The 16,372-nt window shown below is 46.5% G+C and overlaps 1 protein-coding gene across 6 annotated transcripts in view; it reads left to right on the top strand.

Moving 5' to 3' along the window:
• Positions 1-16,372, top strand: part of CALN1 (calneuron 1) — a 532,439-nt gene that overhangs the window by 436,831 nt on the left and 79,236 nt on the right. The window lies entirely within an intron of this gene.

The raw sequence follows: 16,372 nt of genomic DNA, 5'->3' as shown, positions 1-16,372 counted from the left end.
TTCTTTTTAATTGTGCGAGGAACACTTAACACGAGGTCTACACTCTTAACCGATTGTTAAGTGTGCAACAGGATGGTTGACATCGGTGAGGTGCAGCACATCCGTAGAGCTCATTCATGTTGCGTAACTGAGTCTTTATGCCCACCGATCTTAACTTGACCTTCACCCGTGCCCGCCGTCCTGGCCTTTGGAACCCCAGCGACGCCCTGTATTCTCCCCTCAATTCCGAATCCCTTAAAGAGCTCCCCACACATTCCAAGTCTGGATCGGCGCCTGAGCTCTCCCCCCTCACTGCCTGCTGGCTCCCGGCCCCGGAAATAACATCGTCTACGTCTGAGCAGCACTTTCCAAAGCCTGGAAAATGGAGTTATGCTTACCTGCTGCCAGACTCCACAGCATAAAGTGTTTATATTAACGAGCGACAGAACATGCCAGAGAGATTGCACCACGTACACGGCCTCCAGCAGCGGTAGAGAGTGTCCACCCCTAGATGCTTGTTAAAGTTCTGCCAATGTGAAAATTCTCTCCAAGTTTCTCATTTAAAGTTGCCGTTTTTAAAGATAACCAGAGGTATTCGCACTGTCTTTTCTGAGGCCTTACCTGTTTTACTTACTGATGTATAAAACTCCAGGACTCGGGACGTTCAATGTTTGTCTGTCAGAGTCATTGAAAATGTTTTGTAAGTTTCCCTTTGTGTTTTCGTTTTGTTTCTCTTGTTTTTGACACGGCAGAGTTTTAAAAAAATCTGAAGTTGACAAGTCCAGAAATGTTTTATTTTCTTGTATTGCTTTTATGATTCTTGAAAAGCTCTTACGATTATTGAAAGGCCTTTTCCCATCTAGTGCTTAGTTAACCAATCCCTCTCATTTTTATGGTTTATAATTTGATTTAGTAAGCGACATTAAATTCTTCAATCCTTCTAGAACTTTCCTTCATTTACACGACGAGGATTTCCCTTGATTTTTTTTTTTTTTCACCCCTGGAGAAGCAAATACCTACTGTGTCTTTCTGTCTAGATACATTCTGTGCCATGGATTCATATGTTGCTTAGGTCACCATTACCATATCATGTCAATTATTCTGAACCATTTTATATGCTTTAGTATTTGGAGGTACCGTCCTCCCACATTATTCTTCCATGTTTATTTTTGACATGAACTTTAGAATGTTCTTTCTAATTCCAAAATAAATATCATTGGGGGTGTTTATTGCCTGACTTTAAGGACTGACACCTTTAAGATACAGGCCCTTGCCATTCAGAAATGGGGAATAGCTCAGTAAATATTTGTTTTCCCTTCATAAATTTCGGTAGAGATTTTCATGTTTTCCATCCAAGCCCCCTGCGTTTCTTGTTAGCATTATTCCTTGACATTTTATGAAAAGTATGTGTGAGGGGAGGGTGGCCTGGACGGGCGAGGGAGTGAGGAAATGTGTGTATGTTGTGAGCGGCATTTTTCCCCTCCTGTGTTAGCGTGGGCTGCAGATAAGCCATTGGGTTTTGCTGAATTTAACTAATCCAATTGAATCTGAGTCTCTTACATTTATTAGACGTACATGATTATACAGAGTTCAGTAATTACAATTGGTCTTCTCTTTTTTCTAGAAGAAAATTCTAGTCAGATAGCCCCTTCCGCATCCCCACTGTGCCGCCATATTCCATCGTCTTCTTGCCTCTGTGGGTGCTGGGAAAACCACTCTCCTGCTGATGATTGCTCTGAGGGTTATTTGTCAGCGCTCAGTCGATCTGTTGCTTCTTTGAGGATAATCTCATTTTTCTCCTCTGGCTGCTTTCGAGAGTTTGCTTTGTCTTTCCCTTTTGCGTTTCTACTGTTGACAAGTACCAGTCGTGGATTTCCTTTTATGTATCTTCCTTGGACTTTCTGTCAGATCTCCTCACTGTCTCTCGTAGGTTCCTTATACTCTCCTGCCTCTACTTGTTTCATCCTGGAGTACTTCTTCTGACCTTTGTTTCAGGTCTTCAATCCTTCCATCAGCTGTGTCTCATCTGCTCTTAAATCCATCCACTGAGTTCTTCGTTTGGGGTTATTCTGTTTTTCAGTACCCTTCCTTCCCTCCCTCCTTCTTTCCTTCCTTCCTTCCTTCTTCTTTCTTTCTTTCTTTCTTTCTTTCTCTCTTTCCATTTTTAAATTTGCAGCATCTGGGTTATTTCTTATAGTTTCCAATCCACTGCCAGAATTGTGACGCTTGGTTTATTTCACCATGAACGTTGTAAACCCCCTTGTTTTACAGTCTGTGTCTGTAACCTCTGTCTTGAAGTCCCTGCGGGTCCGTTCCTGTTCTCAGCTGTTCTGCTGGTTCTGGCTCACATTGTGTCACCTCTCCACGTGCCACACTAGTTTTTACCGTTTGCTGGACATCGGACCTGAGCACTACATAGAGCGCTGAGGCCCAGAATGGACCATCTTCCTCCAGCCCCTCTTTGCAGCCTGTTGATACTGAACACATGGTCGATTTCCGTCCCACTGTTTCCTTTAGGCAATACATTCCAAACAGACATACTTAGTCTGAATACTCACACTCATGTTCCCTTTACCTCGTGTTAGAGTCGCCTTCCACGGGTTCGATGTAGGATTTTTCTTTCTGATTTTTTTTTTTTTTGCCCTTGAACAGGAAGACGCAGATGCAGAGTTAGTGTTTGCCAACAGGCCACCCATGTGGCAAATCCTTGGTTCTGCTCAACGGACCTTTGGGTGCTGGTACAATCACCCTGATATATCCAGGTCTAGAGGAAGCATTTGATTCCACAGCTGCTTGCGAATTTCCATGGTTTTGTTTATGTTTTGTTTTGTTTTGGCCAATCTTCATCCGTGGAGATTCTACGGACTCAGATGGAGTCTTCTCATGCTCTTATCTCTGAAACATGGGAAGGTACGATACAGGAAAAACCTCAGCCCGGGCACGTTCTGTTCTCCTCTTTGGAACACGTGCCCAGCAAGTGAGAAGTCTCCTCCCAGGAAGCTGGCCAGTCCTCCTCTGCTGGGAAGCGGAGTGTCCTCTGGGGGTTGCAGGCTCTGTGTGGATAGAGGAAGAGACTAAGGTAGACATTGCCCCAAACAGAGGAGTTTGGCCAGCTGTTCTGTTGGTTCATTCTCTGGCTCTCAGGGCTTAAGGGACATGGCAAAGGTTTGTCCTTCCTTTCATGCTCTAGAGGAGGAGGCTTAATGGACCTACATGAGGCGTCCTATTATGTTTGTTCATCCAGCACCACAGGCCCTCGGTTGTGAATTCCTTCGAGATTCTGGTCTGATTTCAGTTTATTGGATTTTTGTGCTTTCACAAATATTTTAGCGAGAATTTGGGAACTGTTGCATCAGGACTGGTAAGCTGATTCCATTTTAACCAGCTCAGCTATTTCTTGGAAACCGAATCTTTTATTAAACATTAGGAACTGCTGAGTTTGCAAGAGCAACAAATTCTCTGGGGACATGCTGAATTAATAAAGAGAGATGATAGTTTGGGACGAATCAGCCGTCAATTGCCAAGTTTATGGAGTCACAGATTTTCAAATATTCATGTTGTCTACGATGTTCGGCGTCCTGCAAAGGAATGTGACATTCCCAATGAAGTCACGTCTTTTCTTGCATCTGGGTGATGATTCCAAAGCGAACAGACGGTTAAAAAAAATTTAAGCATCTATTATTGAAATTGAAAGACATGGTATGTGCTATTTTCATAATAATTGGTGCCCTTTGTAGAATTCAATTGACTTCTGAGACACAGCAGGTATCCTACAGGCATTCTCCTCCTATATCAGAGAGCTTACAGAGATCATTATTTTCAGGAAATAAACATTTTAAGATATTTCTGTGGACAGTGTGGTTCCAAGCTTATTAACAAGTGGAATTTGAAGCATCCCTCCAGTAGTTGGGGCGCCTGGGTGGCTCCGTTGGTTAAGCGTCCGACTTCATCTCAGGTCATGATCTCACCGTTCATGGGTTCAAACCCTGCATCGGGCTCTGTGCCGACAGCTCAGAGCCTGGAGCCTGCTTCCAGTTCTGTGTCTCCCTCTCTCTCTGCCCCTCCCCTGCTCATACTCTGTCTCTCTCTATCTCAAAAATAAAATAAACATTAAAAAAAAATTTTTTTAAGACTCTAAGTTAACAATGCTGTGGAACTATTTGCATAGAACTCGGTCCTTGGCTGAGATGGATGTGGCATCGTTGTCTGGCTGGACCAGAACTTGGCCTCAGTGGGTGCATTCCTGGAAGCCCTAATTCTTCTCTGCAGGTCTCCTTTTTCGAGGTAATTTTGTTCCCCTTCCTATTGTTGTGTTATTCTACCACAGCTCTTAGGGGAAGTTCTGGTGGCCACATGGCATGAGTGTAATATTGATACCAGAATTCAGTCCCCATGAGAGAAAATCAGATTTTCACTGGGGAGTGGGGAAAATCTACCCAGCCAAAGACAATGCATGGGGAGCGTTCCCACAAAACCCAGAGACAAAACAAGTCATTAGTCGAATGAATACACAAAATCAAGATCATCACAATTATTTGATGTTCTTTTGAAAAGTCGTAGGCAATTCAATGAAATAAAAACAAAAGGAACAATTGAAATGAGGGAAAATTGTCAAGAGAATCACTAGGAATAACTCTAGAATTACAATGAGAATCCAGCAAGGTAGCCAGATACAGCATAAATATTAAAGAGCCAATTTTTCTAACACAGTCCAACCAGTCAGAACTATGGAAAAAGACCTCATTTCTAAGAACAACAAAAATATAAACGATGCAGGAATAACCTTAATAAGAAACATACGGGATTAAACCAAATTACTGAGCACTAAGATGGAAACTGATTAAATGGAGAAGCCCTATCATGCTCTCAGATGGCAAAATAAATAGAGTAAAGGCACAGATTTATTTCTTCATGTTTGCCGTCGGACCATCACGCCGTCTGGAGCCCGCTTAGCACAGTGGTTGAGAGCAGGGTCTGGAACAAAACTGCTTACAGCGGTCGCCCATCTCAGCCCACAGCTGTGTGACTAGGTGACCTTCTTAGCCTCTCTGTGCCTCAGTTTTCCCGTCAGTAAAGTAGAATGATAGTGGTAGCTATTCCATACGTTTTTTGGGAGAAGTAGTGAAAGTGTCGACATTCGTCAAGTGCCTTTCTAGCATGTGATAGGTATTTGTTAAATTAAATTGACTAACCAGGCCAGAAGCCTGTGGGCAGTGACCACATCTTTCTGCTCCCGGGATCCAGAGGTCCCTACTTGGTGCCTGACACATAGATGCTCGAGAAATGAAATGTTCCCCGAAAGGCACAGAAACTGGTCCACGTTGGGCTGTTTCACTGCTATTTAATCTTTGCTGATTTGACAGTCACACATTTGCATCTTGCTTGGATGTATATCTCTTTGATTATTAGTGAAGCAGATGGATGTTTTTTAAATTTTTTTAATGTCGATTTATTTTTGAGAGAGAGAGACGGAGGGAGACACAGAATCCGAAGCAGGCGGCAGGCTCTGAGCTGTCCGCACAGAGCCCAAGGCAGGGCTTGAACCCACGAACGGTGAGATCACGACCTGAGCTGAAGTCGGACGCTTAACCGACGGAGCCACCCAGGAGCCCCTGAAGTGGATAGATTTTTTTTTTTTTTCAAATGATCATTAGCCACCGATTTTCTGCTTGTGTTCATTTCTGTCTCTGCTTTTGGCCTTTTCCTCGTTTAACCATTGAGGTCCTTGTGTTTTTCTCATAAAAGAAAGACCCAGCATACTCTGTTCGTAAGTGTTGTAGATACTTTTCCTGGTTTGTTGTTTGATATTTAATTTCATCTGTGCTGGTCTTTAACCACAGAGGGATGGCATGGAGAGACTTAGAAAGCCCTCATGCAGACCTTTGAAAAACACTGACTTCTGTTTACTTTTATTCTTTATATGGTCTGAGTTTTAAAACTCTTAATTCTGCAATCCATCTGTACCTCTTTTGGTGCGTAAGATGAGAATCAAGGATCACAGCTATTTTGGGGGGGCCCCAAATACCTCGCTTTTAGGAAGCTCACAATGATAATGGGGGCGTGATAGGTCGAGGTGAATCTCAACCCGGAGACTGTCTCAACCTGACGTTGTCTCTAAAAAGCCAACACGCTCAATTTAATAATTTCCTGGGTTTTGGCCTCAGCCAATTACTTTGGAAAACCACTCTTGCAATCCACATTTTCCCGCATAAACAACTCTAACCCGGAGGTTTTCAGCCAGGCAGATTTTGCACACACACGCATCCCTGCCCCCACCCCCGACCCGAGGCGTATTTTGTAATGTCTGGAGACAATTTTTGATGGTCACCATCCAGGAGGGGTGAGAGTCATTCTACTGGCACCTGGGGAGCAGAGGCCCGGGATGTTGCTAAACACCCTGCAAAGTCCAGGCCACCCCCACCCCCACCCCCACTGCACATAATTATCTGGGCCAAAATGTCAATGAGGTTGAGGTTGAGAAACCCTGTTTTAACCTGAAGAACGCAATCCAGCTAAAATCAGATGTTTCTGGGATGTCCGAGGCTATGTTTGGAATGTCAAAAGGAAAATACCACGACGGGAGCCCTTAAGGTTCCCTCTGAGCCTCGTTTGTTCTCCTCATTTCAGATTTGACCCTTTGAGGGGAGGGAAGGGCGGATCTGAGAAGATCATATGGGGCCAGAGGTCATCAATGGAGGATCTGTGAATGTTTCCCCGGCAAACCAGCTGTGGGCGACCTCCCAGAGTGCTGCCCAGCCACACATTAGGAAGTCTAGAAAATCTCCTAGGATTTATCAAGCTTGGAAACATTGGTCTCGTATATTCTGTCAAGTTTCACCAGGATTTGAAATCCCTTGGCTACTGAACGTGGGTCCTGGTACCCGGCATCCTAACTAGATTCCCAGGCCCTATGTATTAAGTTCCCCTGTACTGACGTAAAGTATCTCCGTAGCATATCCTACGTTCTTATTTACCAGGGCTTATTTCTAGACCAACCTATTACTTTGCAGATCCTACAGACTTAAATACTGCAGCTTTACAACTGTGTTTCAATACCCAGTTGGACAAGGCTTAATTGTTCCTTCCAGCATCACTCAAGCAAATTTTTTTCTTCTTCATATTCTCGTTTTTATTTTTCCATATGGAATTAGACTCCATCTGTCATTTCATTAAACGTTTCACTGGGATTTTGACTGAGGACGGATAAACGAACAGAGCAAGGGGTTCTCTTTCTCTCAGACATTGATGGCGGGAGGGTAAGTTGGATGAACCTTCTGGAAAGCAACTGGACGGCATGTATTAGGTAAGAGTCTTTGAGATATTCATGGTGCCCTGGACCAGTAATTCTACTTCTGGGAGACAAGAGCCACACACAAAAATTGCGCAGTCATTTGCTTTAGCTCTATTTTTAATAAAATAAAAATGGAAGCAACCTAAAAGTGGAAGAATGTTCCTCTCGGATGGTATATCCAATCAGGGGACTATTAGGCGGCATTGAAATTATGTCTGCAGTAAGATTTTTAAAAATATTCATGGAAGGTGTTCAGACTAGAACTTTACGTTAAGGGCTGGAAGCAAAATTGCACATTTGATGTTAACGATGTTAAAAACATGTAGGTGCAGAGAAAGATGTTGGAAAGAAAGACGCCAAGTGCTGTTAGTAGATGTGTGGTTATTTATTTATTATGGGTGGTTCTTTTTCTTCTTGATGAAATTTCTTTCAAGAAAATTTCACTTCAATTTCATCGAGAAATTTCTTCTTTTTCTTCTTTCTCTCTTGTGTATGGTAAGCATGTGTTGCTATCGTAAGAAAAGGTTTTTAACGAACTATTGATAGAATCAAGGAGAAACACAGCCTGGACCCAGAGGGAGTCAGGAAAGGAGGAAAGGGCGTTGAGTCTTGTCAGGAGCCAGGGTATGGACTGGACCCAGGCCTCCCTGACAGAAAAGGCCACAGTGACCACCCTGGCTCCTTCTGTCACAGTGGATGTGCCCATCTTCGATTCTGTTCCTAAAAGTTCTGTTGTCATTCTTTTTTTTTTTTTTTTTTTTAAGATTTTTTAAAAAGCTTATTTAGTTTTGAGAGAGCAAAAGAGACAGAACACAAGCAGGGGAGGGGCAGAGAGAGAAGAGGGGGCCACAGGATCCAAAGCAGCCTCTAGGCTCTGAGCTGTCAGCACAGAGCCCAACGCGGGGCTCAAACTCAAGAACTGTGAGATCATGACCTGAGCTGAAGTCGGACGCTCAACTGACTGAGCCATACAGGTGCCCCTGTTATCATTCTTACTCCCCACGTCCAGGGAGAATGGAGGAGTCAATCCAGACCCGTTCTAAGTCAGGCACTGCCGTACCTTTCCCAGAGTGTAGATGCTAAAGTGATCCAGTTCGTTCCACAGGCACAAGAATCTGTGTTCTCAGCCTCCCCTGGGTCCCAGGCTCTGTGGTACATCCTTTACCCTTGTCCCCTGCCTGCACCTTCCTGTCCTGGCCATTGGGACTGGTACGTCAAGCTTCCGCCCTCCTCAGCAGGGGCCTCCCTCCTACTTCTAGAACAACAGAGAGGCATCAGCAGTGAATGTCCGCCACCTCCTTGGCCTATTTTACCGAACTCAGTGGGGTCACTGTGCCCACTTCTGCCCAAGGCCCCCCCCCATGGGGGGACCTGGATCCCACCTCCCTCCTCCTTTGCCCTCTAGGGCTGTGCCACCTCAGTTCAGCCCTCTCTCTGCCTCTCCTCTGCAACTTCTTACCGGCAGGCTCCCAATTCTTGGCCTATAAACTTGCTGACGACTGACCGATCCTTAAGACAATTAGCTTACTTCTCTTCCAACCCATTGCCATATGGCTTCTGTCTCCTCCACTTTGAAGGCGTCTTGGCATCTCTTTGACTGAGATCAACACTATCTTCCTAGTTGGGAAACTCAGGAGCCCTTCTCTTTCTTGACCTTTGACTGTATTTAACACACATACCCCCTGTCTTCGTTTTGAAACTCCTTCCTCCTTTTTAAAAACGTAACAGCTTTATGGGGATATAATTCACACCCCATCCAATTCACCCACTTGGTGTTCTATTCATTGGTTTTGGTTTTGTGGTGTGTGTGTTTATTTTAGTGAGCTTTGCGCCCAACGTGGGGCTTGGACTCACAACCCTGAGATCAGGAGTCATATGTGGAACCGACTGAGCCACCCAGGCACCCTGGTTCATTGGTTTTGACATTTTTTGGTCCTGTCTTCTCTTCTTCTTCCAGTGTCTTCTTCCAGTGTTCCCCAGACCACCCTCCTCAGCTCTCTTGACATATCGTGCGAGTCCCGAACTCGAGGAGGTCTTGACTCAAGCCTGTGATTGCAACCCGGCAATGACTATTGCCAAACCTCAATCCTAGGCTTCAGTCCCGCAGTTACATCTTCCAAATGCACAGAGCCGCCCCCTTAGCCTCCAAGCACTTCAAATTCTGTGGGTCCCAAATTCAACGTGTCTTGCCCTTCGTGCCCACTCACCTGTTCTGCCATCAGAGATGCTCTTCCTCTGACGCACATGTCAGTGTCGCTGCCTGTCGCTCAAGGGAAGCCTCATCCTTCTGTGTTCCTCCCTCGCCCTCCCCCTCCATCTCCGGCCTGTCGCCAAGCTCTGATGATTCTAAATTCCTAGGCACGTCTTGTCTGCACCCCCTGCCCCCAATGCCTGCACTATTCCCTTAGTTCACACATTACCACCGTTCGTTTTGACTCTTGCAGAGACCCCCCCCCCACACACACACACCTGCCCGGGCTCCCACCTCCAGATTTGCTATCAGGGCTCCTTTCCTAAACCACAGGCATAACCACGATCTTGCCGGCCAAAGAGCCATCACTGGTGTGTGCCTAGTGCACTTCGCACAACAGATCAAGCCCAAACACGGGAGTAGAATTTCAGGGTCCTGCAGGAGCAGAACCTTGTCTGCCCTGCCAGCCTCACGCCCCTCTCCTCCTGCACACCCACCCCTCCACACGCATCCCACATGTGTGATGCTCCCCACACGTGCCTTCCGTTTCAACCTCCACATATTTGAAACCGTTTGGAATTTCCTCTGCTAGGAACCTCCCCGTAGGATCTCTCTCATCCTCTAAGATGTAGGTTGAGGTAGACACTTGCCCCCTAAGTTCCCACGGCGCCTTGTGCCTCAGCCTATTTCGGCATTCCCGCGGTTTGGGGATCTTGGTACACGTTCCTGTGCCCCCAGCAGAATGTGAATTCTTCAAGGACAGGTACCCCTGGGGTACCTCTGGGATCCTCAGTATCTAATACTACACGCACGAAAGGAAAGAAAGCAATAACTGCTGATTAATTGCACGAACAAGTGAATGAATGAATGAGTAGATAAATGAATGGACGAACGAAATGAGCAAATGAACCTTTCCAACACAAGGACATGACTTGCTAAGGGCAAACAGGAGTGGCTCAAATGCTGGACCTTGAAAGGAAAAGCTGGCTTGGTCAAGTCCCTGCTGGGGCACCTCAGGCCAGCATACGCCACGGCGGCTGCCATGACTTTGACTTGTCTTGTGGACCAAGCTGATTTAATAATGAAGCTTTCAAAGGGGCCGTTTGCCTCAGGGGGCAAGGACTTAGTAGGTCACCGTGAGATGATGAATCACTGCCTTCAAAGCAGAGAAAACTTGCTACCGTCTCTTAAAGGCGTGTTTAAATCGTGTTGGGTGTGGTAGGATTCGGAACCCACCCTGAACTTCGGAGCTAGCCGGACCCTCCGACTGACTTCTTTGTGCCATTCACATTTTAAATAAGATTGTGGATATGTTTGCTGGAATGAATCAAATCGACTCATTCTACTGGCAGCCGGGATGGTTCCAAGCCGGTTACTATGGAAATGAATTTTTTACTTCTGTGGTTCCTTCCTGATTTTCAGGCTGTACAGCAACATTTGCAATGCTCCTGTGAATTTCTCCCCAAAGAGAGGAATGGATGAGAATAGAATCATAGGGACAGAGAGCCAGGGATTTGTCATAGTCAAAAACATTTGGCAAATCTCTTTGCTCCAGGTCAGTGCATCTCAGTCTTGTTTATTTGTTTTGTTTATAGTGTATGTGCTAAGCTCAGCACTTTCCTGAGCTGGCTCACTCTGCCCTGACACAACTCCCTTTCGAAGACGAGGACAATGTTATTTTTATTTTTATTTTTTTACAAGTCCCAACGTGCACTACCACCAGCAAGGGGCTGATCTGCCCCCAAGTCGGGAGCATGTTGACTCCATGTTGACCCCATGGCCCCAGCGCCCACCTTCCCCAGCCCCAGGGTCTGTGTCTTTGTTCAGCTTTTTATTCCAACGGTGTCTGTGGCATTCTGTGGCATGGTAGGGTGATGCTTCAGCCCTGTCCGGTGCGTTGATGGAGGGCAGGGAAGCAGGAGGCACACCTGTAGAGATGTAGAAAGTGCCTACATCTCCTCTCGCTCTTTGTACTCCTAAGAAGAAATAGGAGTCCTGTGCCACGAGAGCCTTATAATTTGGGGACTTAAGACGCTCCTGGGTTCTGAAACATCTGAAGGTAGCTTCTCGTTCCTGATCCCATTCTATATTGTTAGAGAAACAGGGGTTCGTTCATTTATTCATGTATCATCAAGTACTTTTGAGTACCTGTTTTGTGCCATACGCTTTTCGAGATATGAAAGTGAACAACAAAATGTGTGCGTGTGTGCCACTGTTTTTTGTTAACGTTTATTTATATTTGAGAGACAGAACACAAGCAGGGGAGGGGCAGAGAGAGAGAGGGAGACACAGAATCCGAAGCAGGCTCCGAGCTCTGAGCTGTCAGCACAGAGAGCCCAATTCGGGGCTCAAACTCACGAACTGTGAGATCACGACCTGAGCCGAAGCCGGACGCTTAACCGACTGAGCCACCCACGTGCCCCTACCACGATTCTCATGGAATTTAGTGTGGGGGAGAAAAAAAAAAATGATCCAATAAATATCTAATAGATCATTGGTAAGTGCTATGAAAAAGAGAGACGCATGAGGGAATAAAATATGGAGGGGGTCCTATTCCAAACTGGATGGAAAAAGAAAACCTCTCTCAGAGGTTAGCAACAATCCAGAACTAGTTTAACGTAGCCAGGACCCGCAAGATCCCCAATGTGTCCGAAGCCGAAGTGTTGAGAATGGGGTTTAGGAGACACAGTTGCATTTAAGCGGACAGTAGGCTGAATAAGGATCCATCAAAGATGTCCACATCCTAATCCCTGGAACCTGTTGCTGTGTTACTTTACAGGGTAAAAGGGGCTTTGCAGATGTCATTAAGTTAAGACCTTAAGATGGGGAGATGGGGAGATTATCCTGGATTATCCAGGTGGACCCAGTGTGATGACAAGGGTCTTTATAAGAGGGAGGTGGGAGAGTTCGATGGATAGAGACAAGATAGAAGGAAGCAGAGGTCAGAGATGAGAGAAGATGCTAGACTCTTGTCTTTGAAGTTGGAGGAAGGGGCCATGGGCCAAGGAATGCAGGCAGCCTGGAGAAACTGGAAGAGACAAGGAAACAGATTCTGCCCTTCATCCTCCAGAAGGCACACAGCCCCCCCGACACCCAGATTTTAGACTTCGAAACTCCCATCATTGTAAGAGAAGACGTTTGTGTTATTTAAGCCCTGAGTATGTGGGCAACTTGTTACAATAGCAGCAGGACACTAATACAGGGGTCAGATTATGTAGGACCTAGTATTCTTATAGGTAAGGATACTGACCTTTCATCTGAGTGTGAATCAAAACCACGGGAATGTTCCACGCAAAGGAGAGCTGTGATCTGACTTGTGTATTTACAGAGTCGTTTTGGCTCATGAGCGGGATACAAACTCAGAGAAGGAGAAGTTGAAGTCTGGGGACCAGATAGAGAGAAGTGGTGTGGGGGCAGTGGGGGGTGGGGTGGGTAAGGAGGAGTCACACTAGGAATATTCCAGAGGCAGAAACAGCAGGACTTGCTGATGGACTGGACTGAAGAAATACAAGGAGGACAAGTAGAGAGGATCTTTCCTAGAAACTAGCTAGAGCACCTGGGGGAATGGAATTACCAACACTGAAATGCAGAAGATCGGGAGGGAAGGAGTCTGGGGTGTTTTATTGTTGGCTATTTAATTAAAATTGGTTTTTGTTATTTTTAGAGGAAGGGAGGGTTTAAGAATTGTTTGGGACTTAATTTTGAGACGGTCATTAGATGCCCAAGTGAGACATTTAGTAATCAGCTTTATATACAAGTCTAGAACTCAGGTGTGAAATAATAGTGTGTGTATCTGTATATATAAATTCCCCTGGTTCTTGGCACAGAACTCCTAAAATCCTTGTAATTTTCCGAAGTGATATGAGAACTAGAGGTATCTTTTATTTTAATATTTAGTCTTTGACCCAGGTTCCTGACAGAGCTCCTAAGTGGGAGCTCTGGGTTCTGAGTTCCCTGAGTTCTATGAGCTGTTCTAGCAAATAATTGTATCCAACGTGGGGAGCTCATGGAACCTCCAATTTGTCACCAAATTGGACAAAAGTTGTAGGTAACCTGGGGATCTTGGTAACCTGGTAACTTGGCATCTGAAGTAGGAGGCAGTCATGGGGGGAGGGGGCGCTGACCCCTTAAGCTGTGGGATCTGTGCAAATTCTGGCCAGTGTCAGCTTTGAATTGAATTACCAGGCAACCAGCTGGTGTCGCACGGAATCTCTCAGTGTGGGAGAAAACCCACCACCCGTGGGGCCAGAATGTTGTGCATGTAGTAATAAGTGTGAGTCAAATAGCAACACAGGAGGAGTGGGTCTTTCCAACTCATCAGGGGAGGAGCTGGAGCAGAGAAATAAAAGAATTCTTGACAGAGAGCCAGATGGGAAGGGAGGAGAAGGAGGAGAAGAGACGGAAAGGAGTGTGTGGAGGGGGGACTGACCCTTGGGCCATTCCTGAACTCAGAGGCTGTGAGAGCCACGTGGCCACAGAAAGAGCAAAGTGCACTCACCAGTAATGATGAAGCGATCACGTTCCTTCCGAGCCAGAATACAAGCCAGTAGAGGAAATCGAAATCAACCCGAGGAGAGTGCAGTAGAATGTGGAATTAGCACAGTGCCCAGTTAATTTCTTTCCTGGCCTCCCCTTTGGTTAATGAGTTCAATTCAAGGACCCAACTCATCAACCCTGCGCAATTGTTGGAGAGCGCGAAACTCTCTAAACCTCTGCCTTGTTGTGGGTTTCACTTACAGTATGTGTTCAGAGCAGAGCCGGATATAGCCCAAGTGTGTCGTCTTCCAGAGCGGCTATTATTTCACTTCCCCATCGGATCTGATCGGGCTCCGAGCCTCTCTCACCAGCGTGGCAAGAAATCTGATCTCGTCCACATTTCAGGAATGCCTCCTAATCCCTAGAGGCGCGTGAGAAACCCCCGAGTGGTACCTGGATCGCTCCTGTGGAAGTCGCCATAGTTACCTTCCTGCCCGTGGCTCTGGGATGATGCTCTGGGCTCCTCGCTGCATTTCTTGGGCCCACATGCTCCCTCCTCCTCCTCAGAGCATCATTTCCATTCGGGTGTCACTCTCTAAGCCTGAGAAAAGACTGGCCGGCCCCACAGCATCTGGCGCTCAACCCGTCTGGGAAATAGCGACAAGGAAGGCCAGGACTCTACCAGTAGGGACTCCACAAGTCGTGCCCTTTCTCAGCCTCTGAAAAGGAAGCTTCTACCCATAGGAAACCAATTCTGCCTTTCCACCGCTCCAAGGATTTCCCTCCCCTCCCCTACAAGGACCTTCTCCTCCCCACCAGGCTTCACAGGGCAGCGTGGGCAGGGATGTCTCCCGGATGCCGGACCACTCCATGTTGGGCGCCGAAACTCTACAACCATTAACGGCCCCCCAGACCTGGGGACCCCCGCTCAGAGCACAGGGGGAAACATTCTTCTGATGGAGAAGAATTCGTCTCCTCTTTCTCTATTGCAATTCATTGCAGTATTTTATGATTTTATATAGCACCCTTAAACTAAACACACACACCCTTGAAAGAAGGCGACTCTGTTTTGGTCTCCCAGTGTCCCCAAACTCTGTTCTTCCATCATCGGGTGAAAACATGGTGGGATTTTTCTGGTTGCTCTTACTAAAAGTGTTCTGTGCGATGGTTACTTTCAGTCAAGTAAGAGTCGTTAACGCGCCGGACCAGAACCCTAAATCGGATTTAAAGTCATCATTTCTCCCAGAGCCCTGGCTCCGGGGAGCCCCCAGTTTGGGTGGGGGGAATCCTCTCTGGATCCCATCTGGTTCTCCCACTGCTCTTCCTCCAGCTCCACAGCCATGGTTTCAGAGCCAGCAGGGACGGGAGCAGGGGTGCGGTAAAGAAGAGGGGGGTGTTCTAGCCGCTGACACCGCTGTGATGTCCAGGCTCGGCTCTCCAGGCTTGGGCATCTGCTTAAAGCCTCTTTCTCACGTGGGCATGTTCATGTTTTCCAGGACACCCCCTGCACTCTGCACTCAGGACCTCCCCCCTGCAGTTCCCGTGTGAAGGCTGCCACTTCCCTCTGCCTCAGCCCCTAGGGATTTGGGTGATACCTCTAGCTCCTCTGCACCGAGATCCCTTGTCCCCTCTAGGTGGCTGTCTAGGAAAATCTCCCCGTTTCTCTTTTACTCTCACACAACACCTCTGATTCCAGATGTGCAGGTTTCCCACATCACGCAATTCCGCTACTGACTGCGTGGAGACAGCATCAGATCCCACAGGCTAAAGGTTCAGCCCCACACAACTGCTTCTGCCCACCCCCCCCCATTCATATGCCGTTCGAGGGTCTCATCATTATCTGTCACCTGTACTTCCAACCGAGCAGCTATAAATCAGGGTTCCCGTGACCCCCTCCTTGGGTTCAATAATTTGCTAGAGCAGCTCACAAGATTCAGGAAAAGAGTTTACTGATGATTGCCGATGTATCAGAAAGGATACTTCAAAGGATACAAATAAACAGCCAGATGAAGAGATACCCAGGGTGAGGCCCTGAGCTCAGCAACTTCTGTTTTCACGGAGTTGGGGTGCGCCACCCTCCTAGCACACAGATGTGTTCACCAACCCGAAAGCTCCCCACACCCCGTACTTTGTGGATGTTTATGGAGGCTCCGTTATGCAGGCATGATGGATCATGATAGGAATTTCCAACCTCTCTTCTCTTCCTGGAGGATATGGGGCTGAAAAGCTCCAAACTTCTAAGCATGGCTTGTTTGTTTGTTTAATTTGTGTTAAGGACATTTGCTTCATCGTTTTCTCTCCTTTCAGCTTTATTGAGATAGACGTCACGAATCAAATGACAAAGCGTATAGCATGATGATTTGTATACGTATATGTATGTATCATGAGAGAATGCTCACCGTGTGCCAGGTAACATATCCATCACCTCATACATT

The sequence above is a fragment of the Herpailurus yagouaroundi genome, unplaced genomic scaffold (genome assembly GCF_014898765.1).
Source record: "Herpailurus yagouaroundi ecotype Mexico unplaced genomic scaffold, PumYag 216, whole genome shotgun sequence".
In the NCBI taxonomy this organism is placed as follows: domain Eukaryota; kingdom Metazoa; phylum Chordata; class Mammalia; order Carnivora; family Felidae; genus Herpailurus; species Herpailurus yagouaroundi.
The sequence above is the reverse complement of the archived record's forward strand: the minus strand, read 5'-3'. Positions and strand labels throughout refer to the sequence as shown.